Raw genomic sequence first — 19,227 nt, 5'->3', positions numbered from 1 at the left:
TGCCCCTGCCCCTGTCCCTGCCCCTGTCCCTGTCCCTGTCCCTGTCCCTGTCCCTGTCCCTGTCCCTGCCGCTGCCCAGCTGCAGGTCATGAGAGCCTCACTCATCCAGGAGCAGGGACACCCTTTAATGGCCCGAGGCGAGGGAGCTTGGTTTGTTTGCTCCCCAGGGCTGGTCAGGCTGGGGCTGCACTGGGGCAGAGCTGGACAAGCAGCAAAGGTCAGCGCTGGGGCTGCACTGGGGCTGCACTGGGGCTGCTCAGCTCAGCTGCTCTGAGCCCACCCGGAATGAAAGCTGTCTCTGTGCCAGCTGATCCTTGCCCATCCAGAGCAGCCAAAGAGGAGCACCAGGAGCCTGAGGATGATCTCCAGCAGCCCCTGGTGCAGGCATGTACAGCCAGAAAGAATTCCATAAGAACTGCCGGTGGAAGGGAGAGTTTACTCTGGTGTGTGAGGCTGCAAGATACAAGGGCCCAGTTCAGTAAACCACAACTCCTGCTGGGAGGATCTGTGTCTGCAGTTGGAGATAGCAGGGCCTGAGCAGGGGCTGCAGTGAGTTAGCCCAGCCCAGCTGAGCCTGCAGGGCTGGTCCCAGCTCAGGAGCAGGTCCTGCTGTGTCCCCGTGTGCTGTGGGTCACCAGGGGATGCTGGTGGCCCTGCCACAGCCCGGTCCTGCTGTTCCCCCAGGAACCCTCCTCTCCCAGACAGCCCAAGCCCTCTGAAGCTGCTCCTGCCTTTTGAATGTGCCTTTCAGAAGCTGTTCCTGCCTCTTCCCCTGACTGTAGTGCTCATCATTTTAGGGAACATTAGGTCGTGTTTGGGACATTCAGAGCTTTAGTGTTTCCTTCTTGACCTTTTCTCGACCCTTCTCTCTTGGGTGAGTGTTATGCAGGGAGAAATGCCATTTCCCTTTTCACAATTTCTCTAGCTGTAAACACAGTAAATGGCAACAAGCTCTGGTAATTCTTGTTAAAAGCCCTGGAGTCCTGAAGTGAGCCCCCAGACAAGAGATTGAAAAGGCAGCCATTAGGGGAGAGGAGAGAGGGACAAAAGGATGCAAACAGGTCCCTGCTGCAGAAGCAGCCACTGAAAGCATCACAGGAGCACGGCTTCAAGAGGCTGGAGGTTTGTGGATGTTTTTGAAATATAAGCTTAATAAATATTAGAAATCATCTCCAGCCACATGCTAGGTTTCTCCACTCTGTTATTTTTTGACATTGGATCTTGGCCCAGATCCTTCATTCAAAGCAAGACAAACTCTGCTAATCCTTGTTTATAGCTTGGGAGAGACAGTACCTTGTGGTGGTTATATTTGTGAGGGATTATTGGTTTGGTCTGTGTGCTTTCAAATGCTCTTCTTTGCTCCTTGCAGGCAGCCAGGGACGATTACAGCAGTGAGAATGCTCACAGCAGCTATTTCCAAAGTCTTTCCATTTGCCAGTGGTTAACTTTCCCACGGCCAAGTAAAAATCTTTGAAGGAGAACCAAGAAGTGTTTTACAGTTCCCTGCAATAGCAAAAGCTCTCGGTAGCTGAAGCAGAGGGTGTTTTAGACAGAAGTGCAGATTTTCTGAGGGCCCCCAGAGCAGCTGCTGACACCTGGGGGTGCCCTGGGGGGATCGTGGGGTGTCCCTGGGCAGCAGCTGCTCCTCGGGTCCTCATGCCCTGCGCTTGCAGCCCTGTTTCAAACACTGCGTCTCCTTCTGCACCCCAGGGCAGTTCACATCCATGTGCCAGGTCACAGCCATAGCCCATGATGCGTTTTGGACAAAATCAGACCCAGGGAGCAAATGCAGGGAGGGTCGTGGGGACCCACCTGGCTGAGCCACTCCTCCCCTCAGGGGCTGTAAAGCTCTGTTTGTGCCACAGAAGCTCAGCACACAGGGATTGCAAAATAATTCTGTGGGTCTGGAAAAAACCAGAAACCATTTCTGCTCTTAGAGCCCTTCTCTCTGGCAGTGTTTGAGTTCATGGGCTCTGACCACTGGGCCAGACCTGGACAAGGAAGGGACAGAACCTCGTGTATTATGGGCAAAAATGTGTTTTTTCAGAGGCAAAATTCTGTGCTCCTGGGGGTCTCTGAAGTCTGTTTGTGCCACTTGTTTTGGGAGAGGCTTTGAGCAGTTCAATGGCTCCTGAGGGCAGTTTTCCAGAGGGCAGGAACCAGCAGCGCCACACAATGTGCCTCGTGGTTCTGGGCACAGCTTTGCCCACCCAGTGTTTCCTTGGGAGGCTTGAGGGACTGGGGGGCAGCAGGCTGGACACGAGCCTGCAGAGCAAAGGGCTGCTTGGCCAGGTGTGGTGTCATCCAGCTGGGAGAACGGCAGAGCTGGGTCCAGTGGAAATCCTTTCATGCAAGGACTGTGCTTTTGTATTGATTTTGTAAAGCACCAGTTAATATAGGAATAATAGCTGGGTGTTTATTCTTAAAAGGGCCAGACTGTTCTGCCAGGAAAACTAGGATTCGTAACAGCCTTGAGATATTTTTCTCATTTTGTTCACAATATCAATGATATTTGAATTAATATTCATGTTGGAATAAAATCTGAGGGGGCCTTGGTAGTAAACCAGTAAACAAAGCAAGGAAAAATGGCTTTTTGTGGTTGCATAAAGATGCAAAATGACAGGGGGATCGGGAGCTTGTTTTCTTCTGTCACATCTCCCGAGAAAGCAGAGCAAGTGTTGTGTGCCTGTGTTTTGTTTTGCCTTTGCCCAGGGACATTAATTATCCTCCTGCAGCGCAGGGGTGGCGGAGCTGTGTGTCCCCACGTGGAGCAGGGACACTGGCAGGGCAATGAGCCCGTGCCAGGCAGAGCCAGGCACGCCCTGAGCCGGGCTGGCACGGTGCACAGGACATGGGGACAGTCCCTGCACTGCCTGGGGACACTGCCTGCTGTGGGGACAGTCCCTGCCCTGCCTGGGGATGGTGCACAGGACATGGGGACAGTCCCTGCCCTGCCTGGGGACGCTGCCTGCTGCAGAGCCACCTCCTGGCCTTTGCTCTCCAGGTTTGAGGCTTTCCTCTCTCCTGAACCAGCAGTATCACACCAGGGAGTGCCCCTGCTTTATTCTGAGCCCAGGAGAATTCCTGGGAAGTTCCCCCAGCTGCTCGCGATGAACTGAGTTGTTGAGTGCCCACCTCCCATTCCATTGTCAAAAATAAGGGGTGAACCCAGATTAATTACCACAGAGCTCCTTTGTGCAGAGCAAACAGCTCTGAGGAGTCCTGTATTTGCTGTTGAAGCAAATCCTGACCAAGGAAGGCATTTTACAGCAATTAATGCAAGCTGAACAAGGATTGTTCTTCCAGCTGGTCAGTAGCTACCACAAACTACTGCAGCTTCTTGTTGTTGTTATCCCACTTGCTTCAGGTAGTTCTGTGCACTCACAGCATCCCACATTGCTTTGGGCTTGGGAGGGACCTTGAAGCCCACCCAGTGCCCACCCTGCCATGGCAGGGACACCTTCCCCTGTCCCAGGTGCTCCCAGCCCTGTCCAGCCTGGCCCTGGGCACTGCCAGGGATGCAGGGGCAGCCCCAGCTGCTCTGGCACCCTGTTAAACCTGCTATCCCTCTGTCCCGTGCCTCCTGGCTGCCTGCTGCATGTGCCCAAGGCCATCTGCTCCCTCTGCTTGCTCAGAGGAGAAATCAGCTGTGAATTGCAGCATTACTGTTTGTGTTCCCAGATTGTACCTGTGGGAGAAGGGAGGAGACAAAAGAGTGATGGAGGAGGTTTGTTCTGAAGGATATTATCCTGCTTGTCTTCTACAATTTCTGGGGTTAATGAAGATGATCATATACAATTTTAGATTGGAGCAGGTGACCTGGAGGAATAGGCCATTCCCTGTTTCTCCATCTCTATTTGTTCTCCCTTAGGGGTCTCTTTATGAGGTGGAACTGGGCTAGGAACAAGAATCCAGGGTTATGCCATCTGTGCACAGCTCTCGTGGGATTCAGATGATTTTGCTCATTCACAAAGTTAAAAACACCCTAATCCCTTTTCCTGCCTTTTCTTGCTTCTGCACTGAGGTATTGCCCCAGTGCCTTGTTCTTTCTTCCCTGCACTTGGGAGCCAATTAACATACCCCCAGGAAAAAATGGAAATAAGAATTGCAGCCTAGATGAATCTACCCATAGAGCTAATAACAGGTCTGGTTGCTGCTTTTTAGTCTGCTTTGAAGAAGAAGAAGGACACTGAAGGAGATTGTCATGTGGCCACAGGAGGAACCTCCAGAGACCCTATGGAGAGGAAGCAGCTGAAGATGCTGGTTCAGGCGCCCAGGCAAGGTGTGGGATGGAGCCAACTGTGCTCCACACAAACCTGACAGGGGGTTTCATGGGTGCACTGACAGGCTCAGCCAAAAGCTACACTTGCCATTAATTCCAGCTCATAAACTGCAGAGCTGCTGCAGACTGTGCTGGAGACACAGCTGTGGAACAAAGCTGCTTCGGGGGCTGCAAGGAAAGTAGTAATGGCCAGAAAAGCAGAAAACAGTTGTAACTGCCAGGAAATGATAAAGCATCAACATCAAGATGCATCAGAGCACAGAGTCAGTCGCTCACTAAGTTCCTTGGCACATGCAGCGGGTGGTTAATAGCTGGAGAGGTGCCACCCCAGCTGTCCCTGGCTGTGGCTGTCAGCAGCATCAGCCTGCTCCGGGACCTGGGGGCACTGCTGCACTGGCAGCTCGGGGTGCTGTGCTCTTGGGCTGGGGCCAGCCTGGGACACCCCGGGGCTGGCCTGGGCACTGGGCACGTGCCTCTCCTGTGGTGCTGCTGGGGAGCCCCAGGGCCTGAGCCCATCTGGGTTCTGCGCTGCCACTTGGGTCTTCAGTGCACACAGACTGGGGACATTCCCCACCGGCTTCCAGGCAGCACATCTGTGCTTCCAGAGCTCCTTAGGGCTGTTCCTGACCCCTGTGCTGCAGTGGCCTGCTGGGCAGTACCAGTGGGATTGCCCCAGGTGCCTGCAGGGCCCTGCTGTGCTGGGACATTTCCATAACCTGCTTCTTGGGTTCCAGAGCAGGACCTGGGAGCTCTGCCCTTCAGGGATGGTGCTGACACACTTCTGCAGTACAGGAGCTGAAGCTTGCAACAAAGCTGTGCCACAATGGACAGTGAGAGCTGCCCCGAAATCCCAAAGCCTTGTTCCTGCCTCTGAGCATGTGCTCTCTGGAGGTGGCTTTAGCAGGGATCCCTCTGCGTGGCTGTGACAGAATATTCTGCCCATCACTGAGGGCAGGGAGGCACCATCCGTTCCTGCTCCCCTTGCACTCAGTGCAAGGTTATTGTTGCTGAACAGGGTGAGGAAAGGCTTCCTTTGGGAGGCCCAGGGAAAGAATCCCTGGGATTTGAGTGGGGGCAAGCAAAGCAAACATTTCCTTTGTGGCAGATGTTCATGTAACTGCTCTGAAATTTGCTTATTTTCATCTTGTGGGATTTCCAATTTCAGAATTAATTCCCCAGTGTACAGTCTCAGCTGTCAGAAGCTGGGGTAGAAGAAAAACACAGGTAGGATTTCTCATAGGGGAAAAAAACCCTACTGACTACTGAAAATCTGACTCCAGTCCTGCCAGTGCTGTCTAGTCTGCTCAGAGTTAATATTTTTTCACCCTATTTCCTCAGAAAAATGACTGTTATTTTTTCCCCTGGTTTCATGAAACCAATTTGCATCTGAGATGCATTTTCTGGGACCTCGGCAGTGATGGGACTGGCATTGCCTCTCGAAACAGAGCACCATATGCTTCCTTCTGTGTGTGTTTGTGCCTGCAGAACCCTCCCAGATAATCTCCCTGGCTGAGTACATGACAAAGTACCAGAAAGGCGTTAGCACACAAATGCTGACACTCCTACAAAAGGGGAGAAGTGATAAATGCTTTCCTGTGTAGAGAAAAAGATAAGGATGTATTTTTGGGAACCAAGCTGATGGTTGCAATACCTGCGAGTATTTTTAAATGGAGATTGGGAATGTAAGGGAAGGTAGATAGAGGCTGTCATTAAATCTGCATTGGTTTATTTGAAAAACAAACACTGTATGTTTCTTTCAAAGCGTGTCTTATCAGAGATGCAAAGGAATTGCATTGGGGTTTTCAAATGCATCTGAAGATGAAGGGCCTTATTTCCTTTCACATGAACTTAGCAAGAGTTACTCCCAGATCAAACCTGGGGCTTTTCCTCTTAGAAGTGGAAATTCTTGTTTTTCAGCCAAGCAAATAACAACACCAATTTCAGAGAATACACATTATTCAGCCACACAGGAAAAACCCACCACACCTGAGGAATGGCTTAGTAAGAGAAGTGTTGCTTTTCGGTCCCAGTTGTGAGGTTTCAGGACTGTGTGTCCTTTGGGGAGTGCTGTGTGGCTTTGGTGATGTTTGTCTGGCTCTCCTGCCTGCCAGCACAGGCTGGAAATGAGATGTAAGTACACATTCTCATCGGCTTTGGTTTAACCGGAGCAGCTGCTGCAGGGACACTCTCCGTGGCCAGGACGGGGACAGCTGCTGCTCCCGGCCAGGAGCAGCAGTGTGAGCTGTCCTTGGGGGATCCTGCTCTGTCCATCCCTCCCGGCCAGGAGCAGCAGTGTGAGCTGTCCTTGGGGGATCCTGCTCTGTCCATCCCTCCCGGCCAGGAGCAGCAGTGTGAGCTGTCCTTGGGGGATCCTGCTCTGTCCATCCCTCCCAGCCAGGAGCAGCAGTGTGAGCTGTCCTTGGGGGATCCTGCTCTGTCCATCCCTCCCAGCCAGGAGCAGCAGTGTGAGCTGTCCTTGGGGGATCCTGCTCTGTCCATCCCTCCCAGCCAGGAGCAGCAGTGTGAGCTGTCCTTGGGGGATCCTGCTCTGTCCATCCCTCCCGGCCAGGAGCAGCAGTGTGAGCTGTCCTTGGGGGATCCTGCTCTGTCCATCCCTCCCAGCCAGGAGCAGGAGTGTGAGCTGTCCTTGGGGGGATCCTGCTCTGCCCATCCCTCCCGGCCAGGAGCAGGAGTGTGAGCTGTCCTTCCTTGGGGGGATCCTGCTCTGCCCATCCCTCCCGGCCAGGAGCAGGAGTCCATCCCCAGCTCCCAGGTCAGTCGTGGGCTGGGCTGTCAGCAGCAGCAGAGCAGAAAGGCTCCTCACAGGAGGTGTTATTACTTTGTCAGATCTGCTAAAGGAAGAGACATCACCTGGGTTTTGACAGACTACCGTGAAGAGCAGTCGGTGTTAATCTCCACGGGCAGCAGGTAGGGCTGTACAGGTGCTGCTGCTCTTCTGGCCAGTCAGTCCTTTGCTAATTATCCAAGGACAGAGCTTTTCCTCCCTCGTTCATTCTGCTCAGCTTCTCCCATCAGGCTCGTTTATCTCTCACAGAAACACTCCCGGTGCCTGTTAAGAGCAAGGGCTGCAGTTTTACATTTGTAATCCGTGGGCTCTCGCTCCCAATTTGCCTCATGCTGCCGCTCATTACCGCGGGCTGTGTTCATGGAGCGACCCAAGGTAACAACGCTGCCCTCCAGCTCTTCCTGGAGCCTGCAGCCTCATTCCAACAGCCTGCTTCTGAGATGTCCACCAGCCCTCCTGCATTTGTAATCCGTGGGCTCTCGCTCCCAATTTGCCTCATGCTGCCGCTCATTACCGCGGGCTGTGTTCATGGAGCGACCCAAGGTAACAACGCTGCCCTCCAGCTCTTCCTGGAGCCTGCAGCCTCATTCCAACAGCCTGCTTCTGAGATGTCCAGCAGCCCTCCTGCAGCTCATTCCAACAGCCTGCTTCTGGGGTGTCCAGCAGCCCTCCTGAGCTGCCCTGCTGCTGACATGCTGGGGATCATCTGTGGGTGCAGGTGCCACAGAATCATGGAATTGTTTAGGTGGGAATTCCCTCTAACACCTGAGTCCAACTGTCCCTCAGCACTGCCAAGGCCACCACTAATGCACGTCCCCAGTGCCACATCCACAGCTCTGTCACGCCCCTCCAGGGATGGGGACTCCATCAGTGCCCTGTGCCAGGGCTGGGCAGCCTTTCCTTGAAGGAAACTCTCCCAATGCCAGGTTGGAGCTGTCCATCTGCGCACTCGGGGCACTGATGGGATCACCCTGGAAACCTGAACGGCTCAGCCCAGCACAGGCAGCTCCAGCTGCCAGGAGGGCGAATATCCATGCTGCACTGCCAGTTCTGGGGGCAGAGCGAACAGCTGCTGTGTGAGAGCTGAAAGCAAAGTGGGAACATGGTTTAGGAATGCTCCCGTGGCTCCTGTTCCACCCCTGGCTCCTGCCAGCCCGTGCGGGCAGCGCTGCCCAGCTGCCAGCCCTGGGTCCCTGCAGGTGCCCTCGCAGCCACAGGGCCGTTCCTGGGGGTTGTTTCTGTGACAGGAACATCACAGCTGTGAGGAGAGAACAGTCATGTTCTTAGAAGTAGACAATTACGTGAGATGCTTCTGTTTCCATGAAAGACAGCAGCAGCTTAGCCAGGAGCTGTAAAACTTCTTGAGTTCACAAGTTGCTTCATTAGTGAATAGCCCCAAACCTCCCTGAGAAGGAAGTAATTTGGGCTTCAGACGAAGCAGTCAAGTAATTTGAAATACTTTCATTTTGAAATTAATTTTATTGTAGTTTTGGAAGGGTCAAGATGCACAGAGTTACCCAAGTACAATTTTCTTCAAACTAAACACTCTGGAGAGTTTAAACAGGGGTTTTACAGCCACAGCAATGCCGTTCTCTGTAAGCACCAGGCATACTAATGAGGCAAAAATTCCCTGAAATTACAGCTTGATCTAACTATAAACTTGCAGATTCTGAGGGTGAGGAGCATAATCTGCCCTGAGTGCAGAGGGAGCAGGTAAGTGGGCTCTGCTGTGCAGTGCCAGGGTGGGGAGCAGGGCTCTGCTGCCCTGTGCTGGGTGTGTCCCCTCTCGGAGCCCTGTGCAGCTGCCCTGGGGCTGGGAGAGCTCGCCTTCCTTGGGAGGAACTGCCTGCAAAGCCTCAGGCCCGAGCTGCCTGCACAGCTTTGGGATGCAGGTCTGTGCTTCTGCTCCCCAGGACACGTGAGTCTCCAGAAGCTGGGCAGGGAAAAGGGGGTTTCTGCTGCCTTAAACTCTGCAAGGCTTTTCCTCTTCTGTGCTGCCCAGTGATGGTGAATAAACAGCCTTACAAAGGTGCAAGTGCTGTGTGAGGCACAGGCTGCACAAATGGATCTGTCCCCCTGACAGTCCCTTCTCTATGGGGAACTGCCAGTGCCTGGCAGTGCCTGTGGGCTCCTGCTCGAGCTGGGGCCCTGGCTCTGCCCTCATGGGGACAGCTGTGTGAGCCCAGCCCGTGGATCCAGCCCAGAGACTCCCCCAGGGCACAGCAGGCACACTGCTGGTGCTGGGCTGTGGCAGGAGGATGCTCTGTGTGTCAGTGCTGCCGAGGGGCGGCTGCAGCACCTGCACTCCTGCCCTGTGCCAGTGAGGGCCGTTCCTCAGGGAGCAGAGCTGTCCTGGTAACTGCAGCCTCTCCAGTGGAGCTGCTGGCAAGCACTGACGTGGGGGACAATGAGGACCAACTGGTGGCATTTTCTCTCCTAATTTTGGGTTTCTGACAGCTGCTTTTGTGCTCAACTCCTCCTTAAAGCTGACCTTTCTACTCCAGACTCCTCCATCCGTTTTTCTGATAGTGCTTGTCTGATTGAGCTGTTGCTGACAAATGTCAGTAGGAAAAAAAGAAAACTACCAGAGCTCTTCTATGTGCTGCCTGCTTGAAGCTCCTGGAAGCCCCACTCAGTGCATTTGTTTTGTTATGATGTTACATCAAGGGTTTATTTTCTAGGGGAAAAACGCCCCTTGGTGTCCTCAATGTCACTGTTTTGGTCACTGGGTCACTGCTGCTGTTGGGATGCTGCTGGAAGCACAGGGAGGCATCTTTGGGAGCTTGCAGGGCTGCACAGGGATGTGCCTGGGGATGGGGTGTGTTAAATCTGCCCCTTGGCACAGCCTGCACAGGGCTGCAGCCCCTCAGTCCTTGGAGCATTTATCCAAGGACGGACATGAGTCACGGTCGCTTCCTCTGGCACAAGGACATTTAGGAAGATAATAGGTGGGAAAAATAACAGTTGATCCTGAGGCTGAAACTGGAAGCTGTTCCTGAATATAAATTAGAATGTGACCTCAAACTGTCCTGGTTCCTGTCTGCTTGGCAGTGTCTCCTTGCCCGAGTCCAGCCTTTGTTTTTCCTTTGTCCCTCTGTCACTTCCATATTGGAGCCCTGTTACTTGTCCTGTGACTGCCACAAACCTGGCCTTGCACAAACCTGGCCTTGCACAAACCTGTGCTTGCACAAACCTGTGCTTGCACAAACCTGGCCTTGCACAAACCTGGCCTTGCACAAACCTGTGCTTGCACAAACCTGTGCTTGCACAAACCTGTGCTTACACAAACCTGGGCTTGCACAAACCTGGCCTTGCACAAACCTGGCCTTGCACAAACCTGTGCTTGCACAAACCTGGGCTCGCACAAACCTGGCCTTGCACAAACCTGGCCTTGCACAAACCTGTGCTTGCACAAACCTGTGCTTACACAAACCTGGGCTTGCACAAACCTGGCCTTGCACAAACCTGGCCTTGCACAAACCTGTGCTTACACAAACCTGTGCTTACACAAACCTGGCCTTGCACAAACCTGGGCTCGCACAAACCTGGGCTTGCACAAACCTGGGCTTGCACAAACCTGGCCTTGCACAAACCTGTGCTTACACAAACCTGTGCTTGCACGTGCAGGACAGTGCAGCCTGTGTGGGTACGGGCGCTGTCCATCCCGCTCTGTGTGACAGGCAAATCCCCTGTTAGTGCTGCGGGGTTGGCGCTGGCCTTCCCTCTGTTTGCCATGGCCAGTCTGTGTCTGTAATGGAGTCCCTGAAACCTCTGCCAAGGCAGAAAAACAGAACTTTTCATGAACAGGAGGTGACGTAGCCTCTGCCAGCTCCCTGCTGGTGCAGCCGTTCCCTGGCACTGCCCGAGGAGGCCATGGTGCTGGGCAGGGTGGGCACGGGGGCTGGCAGTGCCAGTGTCCTTCACCTGCAGCAGCAGGAGGGGTTTGCTTGGTGCACACAAGCCCTGGGCAGGCCCTGGGATGGAGGAGAAGGCAGGGCTGGCTGAGGAGCCTGGCGAGGCCTGGGCCCACTCTGCTTGCTGAGGCCATGGAGGGCGGCACAAGGGTGGCAGTGCCATGGAGGGCCTGGGCTGGCCTTGGCACTTCTGGTGTTGTGGAGGGCCTGGGCTGGCCTTGGCAATCCTGGTGGCATGGAGGGTCTGGGCTGGCCTTGGCACTCCTGGTGTCATGGAGGGTCTGGGCTGGCCTTGGCAATTCTTGTGCCATGGAGGGCCTGGGCTGGCCTTGGCAATCCTGGTGTCATGGAGAGCCTGGGCTGGCCTTGGCAATCCTGGTGCCATGGAGGGCCTGGGCTGGCCTGGCCCATCCTTGTGTCACCAAGGGTCTGGGGAGGTCCGGGCTGGCCTTGCCAGTCCTTGTGTCACCGAGTGTCTGGGCTGGGTCTGGGCTGGCCTTGTCTGGTGTCACCGAGTGTTTGGGAGCCCAGCCCGGCTCCCCCTGCTCCTGTCACTGGGCATCAGCAGGGATTTCCATGAGCTCCTGGTGCTGCTGCAGTACAAGCAGAGTGTCAGTGCAATCAAACAGTCACCACAGCCCTGCTTAATCAGAGTGTACAGTTTATTTTCCTACATAGTAAATTTGCTATGATCTAGGTCAGTGCTTGCGACACCAAATTCCCCTTCCAGAGCTGTTTGTTATGCTTTAAAACCCCCACAAAAGCCCAGCTTACAAGGGCTTGCAGACTTCCAGGCTGTAGAGTGGCCCTTGCTGGGTTTTGGCACTGGGCTCTCCAGGGGAAAAGTCTGGATTTCTTTTTCTGGCTTACACTGCCTGTCATTTGCTTTGCCAAGCTCAGAGTACCAAATTTGCTTTTCCCCCCACAATTTCATTAATCATGAACTAGCTCTTGTTTCAAATAAGAGAGATGCTAGGAGAGCAGTGGTCAATAAGCACAGGGCAAAGGAGTAACTAGGAATATTGATTGGGATGAAGGCCTGAGGTAATAAACTGCTGTCTGGAAGGAAGGCTAAATGCACACGGAGGGCCTGGGTTGCTCTTCCCACAGGCTGTTAGAACTGAGTAAGAATTATTTTTTAAATTTTTTTTTAATTTGAATCGCTTTGTGGTAATAAATTACCAAATTTTCTGTCATTGCAACGCTCATTCTCCAAAAGTAGGACTTGGCATTTTTTTCCTCCCTCGGGCTTGGTTCAGAGCAGTAGCCTGGTGTGCTCATGTGCTGCCGTTTGTCCTCGCCCACTTTCATCCTAATGTGATGTGTCACCATAAAAATGGGGTGAGTGAACAGCTTCAGCTCTTGGCAACCTGGATTTAATGGAGTTGGTGAGGAAAGCAAGCAGTAAAATTTGTTTCCCTCAGCAAGACGTGGCATGGCCCCTGGTTTGTCAGGTTGGATTCCTCAGTTCCATGTCACATCAGGGGACACTGAGCTGTGGCTGCAGGACAGGACACCGGGGCAGGGCTGGGCTGTGGGACACCGGGGCAGGGCTGGGCTGTACTGTACAGCTGTAGTGCGGGACACCGGGGCAGGGCTGGGCTGTACTGTACAGCTGTAGTGCAGGACACCGGGGCAGGGCTGGGCTGTGGGACACCGGGGCAGGGCTGGGCTGTACTGTACAGCTGTAGTGCAGGACACCAGGGCAGGGCTGGGCTGTACTGTACAGCTGTAGTGCGGGACACTGGAGCTGCAGGGCCCCAGGTGCTGCTGCCTGAATTCCCAGCGTGGTGAGTGCCTCTGCTCACAAGGCTGCGCTTGCTGGTGGCTGGAAATGCTCCCATGGGCTCCTCTGCCCCAGGCCCGGCTCTCTGCAAGGACCCCTCTCCTGGGGAGACTGGGAGGGGATCCCATCAATCCATACAAACATCTCCAAGGGCTGGCTGAGGATGGTGCCAGACCCTGCTCAGTGGTGCCGGTGACAAGACAAGGAGCAATAAACTCAAACACAATGAGTTCCACCTCAACACAAAGAACTTCCTTCCATGGAGGGTGGCAGGCACTGGAACGGCTGCCCAGGGAGGGGCTGGAGCTGTCCTGTGGTGCAGGACCAGGTCCTGCAGTCAGCAGGGCTCTCTCCGCACCCACACCCCATCCTGGAACAGCCCATGGCCAGGACCCATGGGACAGTTGCTCACTGCTATTATTATTCCATTTTCTGTCTATTTGAGCAATTTTTCCAAAAAGGTGTTGTGGCGGTGAGGTACCATCTCGAGTTCCAGCGGCTTCTCTATTTTTCTGCAAAATCATACAGCACCTTTTTGCTAATGAGTGTTATGAGTAATTAAAACTAAATTGCAGCTCTCAAAAGAGGCAAGCAGAGCAGAGGGAGCAAACCTCTCTCCTTGCTTCCCTGGCATGGAAGTGCCAGAGCTTCACTGTCCATCTCACTGCTCTTCTACAGAAAAAGATTTTAAAGGCTCATGAGCAGAGTTTCAGGAGCCATCAGAGTCAGGGCACTGAGGGCCTCCATTACTGTTGTGTTCTCAGGGCTGATCTATTATTACAGCCTCTTGCACTTTGTGCAAACCAATTAAAATGAATAAGTGTACTCTGATCTAATATCCAAGTCACTTTTTGGCACACAATCATTCATCATAAATGCACATAAAACTAGAATTCAATTAATCAGCTCATACAAAGAGCCTGTCTCTTGCTATTTTTTCCTAATACATTTTTTTTCTTTGAATAAAAATGTAATTGTCAGTGCAAAATATCAAACCAGAGCCACATAACAAATAACTATGGATTTGTAATTAAGCCAAATAAAGCCTAAGATGGAATATAAAAGGCAGAGAGCTAAAATCCAATTAAAACTTATTATGAGAAATACAATGCCAGGATTTTTTTCAGGTGGAGAGCAGCATACTCTGGTCTGTAAGAGAGCCCTGGTATTGGTTTGATAATGAAACCCGAGCTCTGGTTCCGTGAGCGTGCAGCAAACCGCAAATGGCAAGAGGAGCCAGGGGCAGAGGAGGGAGCTGGAAGGGCCCTCTCAGTTATCTGTGCTGTAATCAGAGCAGATCCTGGCCATGTCCCTCTCCAGGGCTGCACTGGGCTCAAGGAGCAGAAATTAATGCTGGTTACCCGGGCTGGAGCTGATGCCCCTGCTGTCTGTGCTCAGGTGAGGAGGAGGCTCATTCTCCAGGAGTGTAGCCATTAGTGCAGCTCAAGGAACCAGCATTAACTCTCTCTGGAGCTGGTCTCCCTGGGGTCTGTGCTCAGGTGAGCAGGGAGGCTCACTTTCCAGAGCTGTGGCCATTAGTGCAGCACACCCAGAGAGGGACACGAGGGCTGGGCTGGCAGGGACCCTGGCAGGCACAAGGACAAGGTGGCAGCTCCTCGTGATGAGGAGTTTGATCCCCCAGCCCTCGCTGCCAGCTTTCATCCTTCATCCTGTGCCTGGCCCGGGCACTGGGCTGGGCAGGGATTGGCACCATCGCTGCTGCCTCTGGGAAAGGAGGAAAATAAAAACCCTTCAGCCTTGTCTGTGACTGACTTCACACACTGGCCTGACTAATCCTTATTTCTCAAACAGAAATGGTTACAAATATAAATTGGTTGGTGAGGTCATTTTTCTTTCACTTTTTCCCAGTCAGAAAGCCTCTTAGACATGGAAAATAAATGTGTGAAGTTGGCTTAGTCTGAAAGCAACTGGACTTGGTGCTTAAAATGAAGAAAAAATAGATTAGATTTCTCTTCCCAGAATTCTCATTGTTCCAAAATAACTGTAATTATTCCCTTTTTTATTATTGAGTTCTTTCATTGTGTAACACATAATTCTCTTAACTAGCAAAATATTCCTGGTCTTGCATTTTATTCTGACCCTACCCTTTTTTAAAATTATGATTATAGGTACAGCTCCCATGTGCCTATTTTATGTCTTTGTAGCATTAATGGTCTGTTGAATAATACCCAACTGCATTATTTAGCCCTTTTATTTTTGCTAACGGCTGTCACTGCTTTTGCAGCTCGGTGCTTCTTCCTCTCTGAGGCTCTGCTGTGGATCAGCCTGGGCAAGGCTGAGGATGGACAACGAGACAGAGCTGGGAGCCAGCCTCTTCCCTCGCTATGGTTAATGCCACTTCCACAGCTGGGCATCCTCTGTTTCCATGGCTTTATATCCAACAACCAAGGTGCCAGCCCCAGGAGCCCTCCAGGACCAGGCACAGCAGCTCCACCAGCACGAGGGAGCCCCCAGGACACGGTGGGTGCAATCTGCCCCTTGCTTTCCTCCAAGGGTGGAAACCCAAAGTGGGGTGGAGTGTCCCCCACACAGCTGCAGCCCCAAAGTGTCTGTTGTGAAGCCTGGGGAAAGCTGGGGTGTTTTACAGAAAAAAGGTCCCTCTTGTTTCCAGTACACTGACTGTCAGAAGTGTCTGAGCCATTGTGACCAGACTTTGCCATTTGTACAGGCTGGAGCCCAGAGGATGCTGCTCCTGTTCTCTGTGCTGTGAGCAGCTGGGAGCTCGGGCACAGGGCTGGCACGGAACGGGCAAACCTGACCCTTCAGCTGGGCTCCTGCAGCCTCAGCCCAGCTGCTGCTCCCAGCCTGGCTCAGGATGGGCTGAACAGGGTGTGCTGCTGCCCTTGGCCTCACCCTCTGCCCTCCATGTCCTGGGCATCCGACACCCCCGTGCCTCACCCCTCACTGCTCGGCCCCACAGAGAGAAACCCTCGACCTGGGCACTGCATGGGAAGCTGTGTAAGGCAAAAGGCATTCATGGGTTAAATACTGAAATCTTCTGCAGCCAAAATTGGAGACATTTTTTCAAAGCAGCTCTTCTGTGCCTCTGAGTGCCTGAAGTGGTTCTGTGCTCCTGGAGAAGCGCAGCCGCTCCCGGGGTGACCCCGGAGCAAAGAGGAAGGAGTGACCAGGGACGGACACACACACTGCTCCTGCTGGCCCCAGCTGTGAGCAGCTCCTAGGAGAGCCTCCGTTAGAATGCAGTTATGCCATAACCTCTCTTTCTTTTTCAGCTTTTACTAACAACACCTGTAGCAAAGCAAAAGGGGAATGAGGTGACTCTTCTCACCAGATGGCGAGTAAGAGACAAAAGGTACCTGAAATCAGAGAGGGAACAAGATCCCAGTTGTGTGGCTGAATTCGAGGTGGGAAGAAGACACCCTCTTTGAGCAATTTGGTATCTTTTGTATTGAAACAAAATACTGAGCAGTCAGCCTAGGAACTGTCAAACATAGTTATCTAACATAAGAGGTAAATAACAAGTATTAAAGTTGTCTGCTGGAGGCAGCAGCAAGCAGTAACTCTTGAATAGAGACTGAATCCCAGCGCTCAGCTATTTGTGCCTGACAGCCACATCCACCCCAAAATGTCTTCTGCCATCTATTAATGCACTTGCCACACTCTCTTGTCTCGAATGGTGACCCTCATTTAGCAGCTCTAACCTCAGCCCGTTGCCCTGGTAGTTAATAACATCCCTGTGCAGGTGCTGCTGACGTGTGATCCATCCTGGCTCGGCGGGCTCTTCGTTAACAATTAGCAGCATTAACAACACTCTCAGATGGTGTCAGCAGCTCGCTCATCACCGTGGGGCTGTGAGGGGCTGTAATTGGAGCCATCTGTTTGAAGGTTTCTGTTCCCTCCAGCTTGCTGGTGGAGCTGTCGTCTCCTGCTCTTGCTCAAGCAGAGCTCCTGGAGAAGAATTCCATCCCAATGTCCCATCTGACCCTGCCCACTCTGGGGGCACACATTCCCTGTGTCCTGGCCCCCAGCCCCTTGTCCCCTGTCCCTCTCCATCTCTTTTGGGGACCCTTTGCACACTGCAAGGGGCTCTGAGGTCTCTCTGAGCCTTCTCTTCCCGTGGGAGCACCCCCAGCTCCCAGCCTGGCTCTGTGGGACGAGTGTTGGGTGTTCAGCAGTGGCTCCATCGGGCCGGATCCTGGTGACTCCTGTGCTGAGAGGGAGGATTGTGCCCAGCCAGGCCGAGGAGGTGGCAGGCATGTGCCTGTCTGAGGCCTTGTTGTGACCATGCAAATGGCTCTTCCTGCAGTTGGTTGCGGCCCTGGAATCAAAAAGCTGCCTTAGATGGAATCCTTCTCCCAGGTCTCTCTGGGGTGCAGGGAAGAGCTCTCCTCCCTCCTCACAGGTACCAAAGGCTTTGGCAGGGGAGTGCAGAGCTGCTCAGGGACTGCCCGTGCTGGGGAATGACTGCTGGGAGCGTTGGTGCCCTTGGCCCCTTGGGCAGGACCGCTGGGGGATGCTCTGCCCTCCCCTGGGAGAATCTCTGTGCCCCCAGCCCCGGGCAGCCCCATCCCTGAACCCTGAGCAATTATGCATGCGAGCTGCTGCTGAAATTAGCTGCACATGTTTATATTAACATGCAAATAAAGCAGCTTCAAATAAACCAAAATATGAAAATGTCTCTTCATTAGGTTCGGGTTTATGGCATAATTGATTTGGGGGGTGCAAGGCTCTGATTACCTTCCTGACGCTGAAGGGATCCACAACAATCACACTGATAACAAACCATTAAACACATTCTATTAAATTACTGGTAATTCTGAAAAAGCTCAATATTGCACATGGGTTCATTTAATTTTTATGTAAATTTTATCCCTGATTTTGCAAAGTCTTAATAGTTTAACAGCAGATTAGGCTAAATTATTTTAATTGAATTTTATGTGAATTTTTTCCTTCTGCCTTTAAGGAACCCATTCATAAAGGTTTTTCTTTCAGACATTGTGCACAGACAGAACTGGATGCTGGTGCCAGCTCCTCCAGCTTCACTGTGGGCCACCATACCCACTTGGATTTGCAATCAAGTAAATCCAACTGTTGCTCATTTCACGTGGGATGTTCAGGAAGAAAATAATGAGTTTGGAAATAGAGCCAGGGGAGAGCAAAGGTGGCATCAAATTTGGGAACACTTTTTCCAGAGGGTCAGTACCCTGAGGGTTTTTTTTATCTTCATCAGGTAGATTTTCTCACCGTTGAGACTGGATCAGAATTCCTCAGGTATTGTTCAGGTGATGCGCTGGATTTGGAGTGTTTCTCACTGACCCCTTGCTTAGAAACAGCACCTAAACTGCACCTCAAGGCTGGCACTGCCAGGATCTATGCCCAGGGGCTCCCTTTGATGCTCTGTGGCTCCTGGCAGCCCTGGCGTGGGAGCAGAGCCCAGATCTGTGCCTCGGGAGGCAGCACTGGCAGGGCAGCCCCTGCTGTGCCCCTGTGCAGCCACAGGGTGAGTTACCCTCTTTGCTTCTCTTTGAGCTTTCTCTTGGTCTGTTCTCTCTTTTTCTGTAGTTGTTCTAGTAGTACAATATTTCAAATGTCTTCACCAAAATAATGTCAGAGGATTTCTCCCTGGGTAAGTGTGCCAACAGTAACTACATCTGGGACAACTGGAGTAAGTGCTGCTGATGCTCCCTCACTGGTACTGGAGTCATTTCTGCAGTTATTTCAGCTGCTGCTTGGCTGTGGCACAGGGCCCTGGGGTCCAGGCACACGGCTGGAGGATGCCCAGCTGTTCTGCCCAGCTGTTCTGCCCCATGGCCTCGGTGCTGTCCTTCCAGAGCCTGGCACTTCTGGGGGTCATTCCAGGAGAGGAGCTCGCGTAATGGGAATTATACCTGGAGGCACCTGCAGCCCTGCCATGGGCCCTGCCATGGGCCCTCCCTTTGTGGCCTTTTCCTTTGTGCCTCTGTGAGAGGGAATCTGTGCTCAATTCCTGTCCCAAAGGCAGCTGGGGGGTTTGGAATGGTGAGATTTAATAATCTCTCTCATCAGCCATGGAACCCAACATTTGTGTAGGGCTGCACCTCTAACAGGGCTTGGGCCACAACTATGACTGGGTTTTATCAATGCCTCTGAATTATTCAGTGTAAAAAGGCCCCTAATTACCTTAATTGCCGAATGAGTCAGTGCATCGCAGGCACCTGGCACCGGGAGTGACCCGGGGAGAGCCGGGCCCTGCCGGGAAGGGGATGAGAGGACGCTCCAGAGCCTTGGCCCGAGGGAAGCTTTGCTGGCTGAGGTTGGTTTCTTTTCAGCGTGTCTATTTCGGAGAGCTGTTTGGATAGCAGGGGACGGTTATTTTTAGAGCCATTTAGAGCGTGGTTTTGTGCGGCTCCTGTTTCCCGGGTCCATTAAGGAGCTCGCTGGGGAAGCCGCTGGGTCCCAGCACTCCCGAGGATGCTCC

Source organism: Geospiza fortis, unplaced genomic scaffold, assembly GCF_000277835.1.
Source record: "Geospiza fortis unplaced genomic scaffold, GeoFor_1.0 scaffold55, whole genome shotgun sequence".
Classification (NCBI taxonomy): domain Eukaryota; kingdom Metazoa; phylum Chordata; class Aves; order Passeriformes; family Thraupidae; genus Geospiza; species Geospiza fortis.
The sequence above is the reverse complement of the archived record's forward strand: the minus strand, read 5'-3'. Positions refer to the sequence as shown.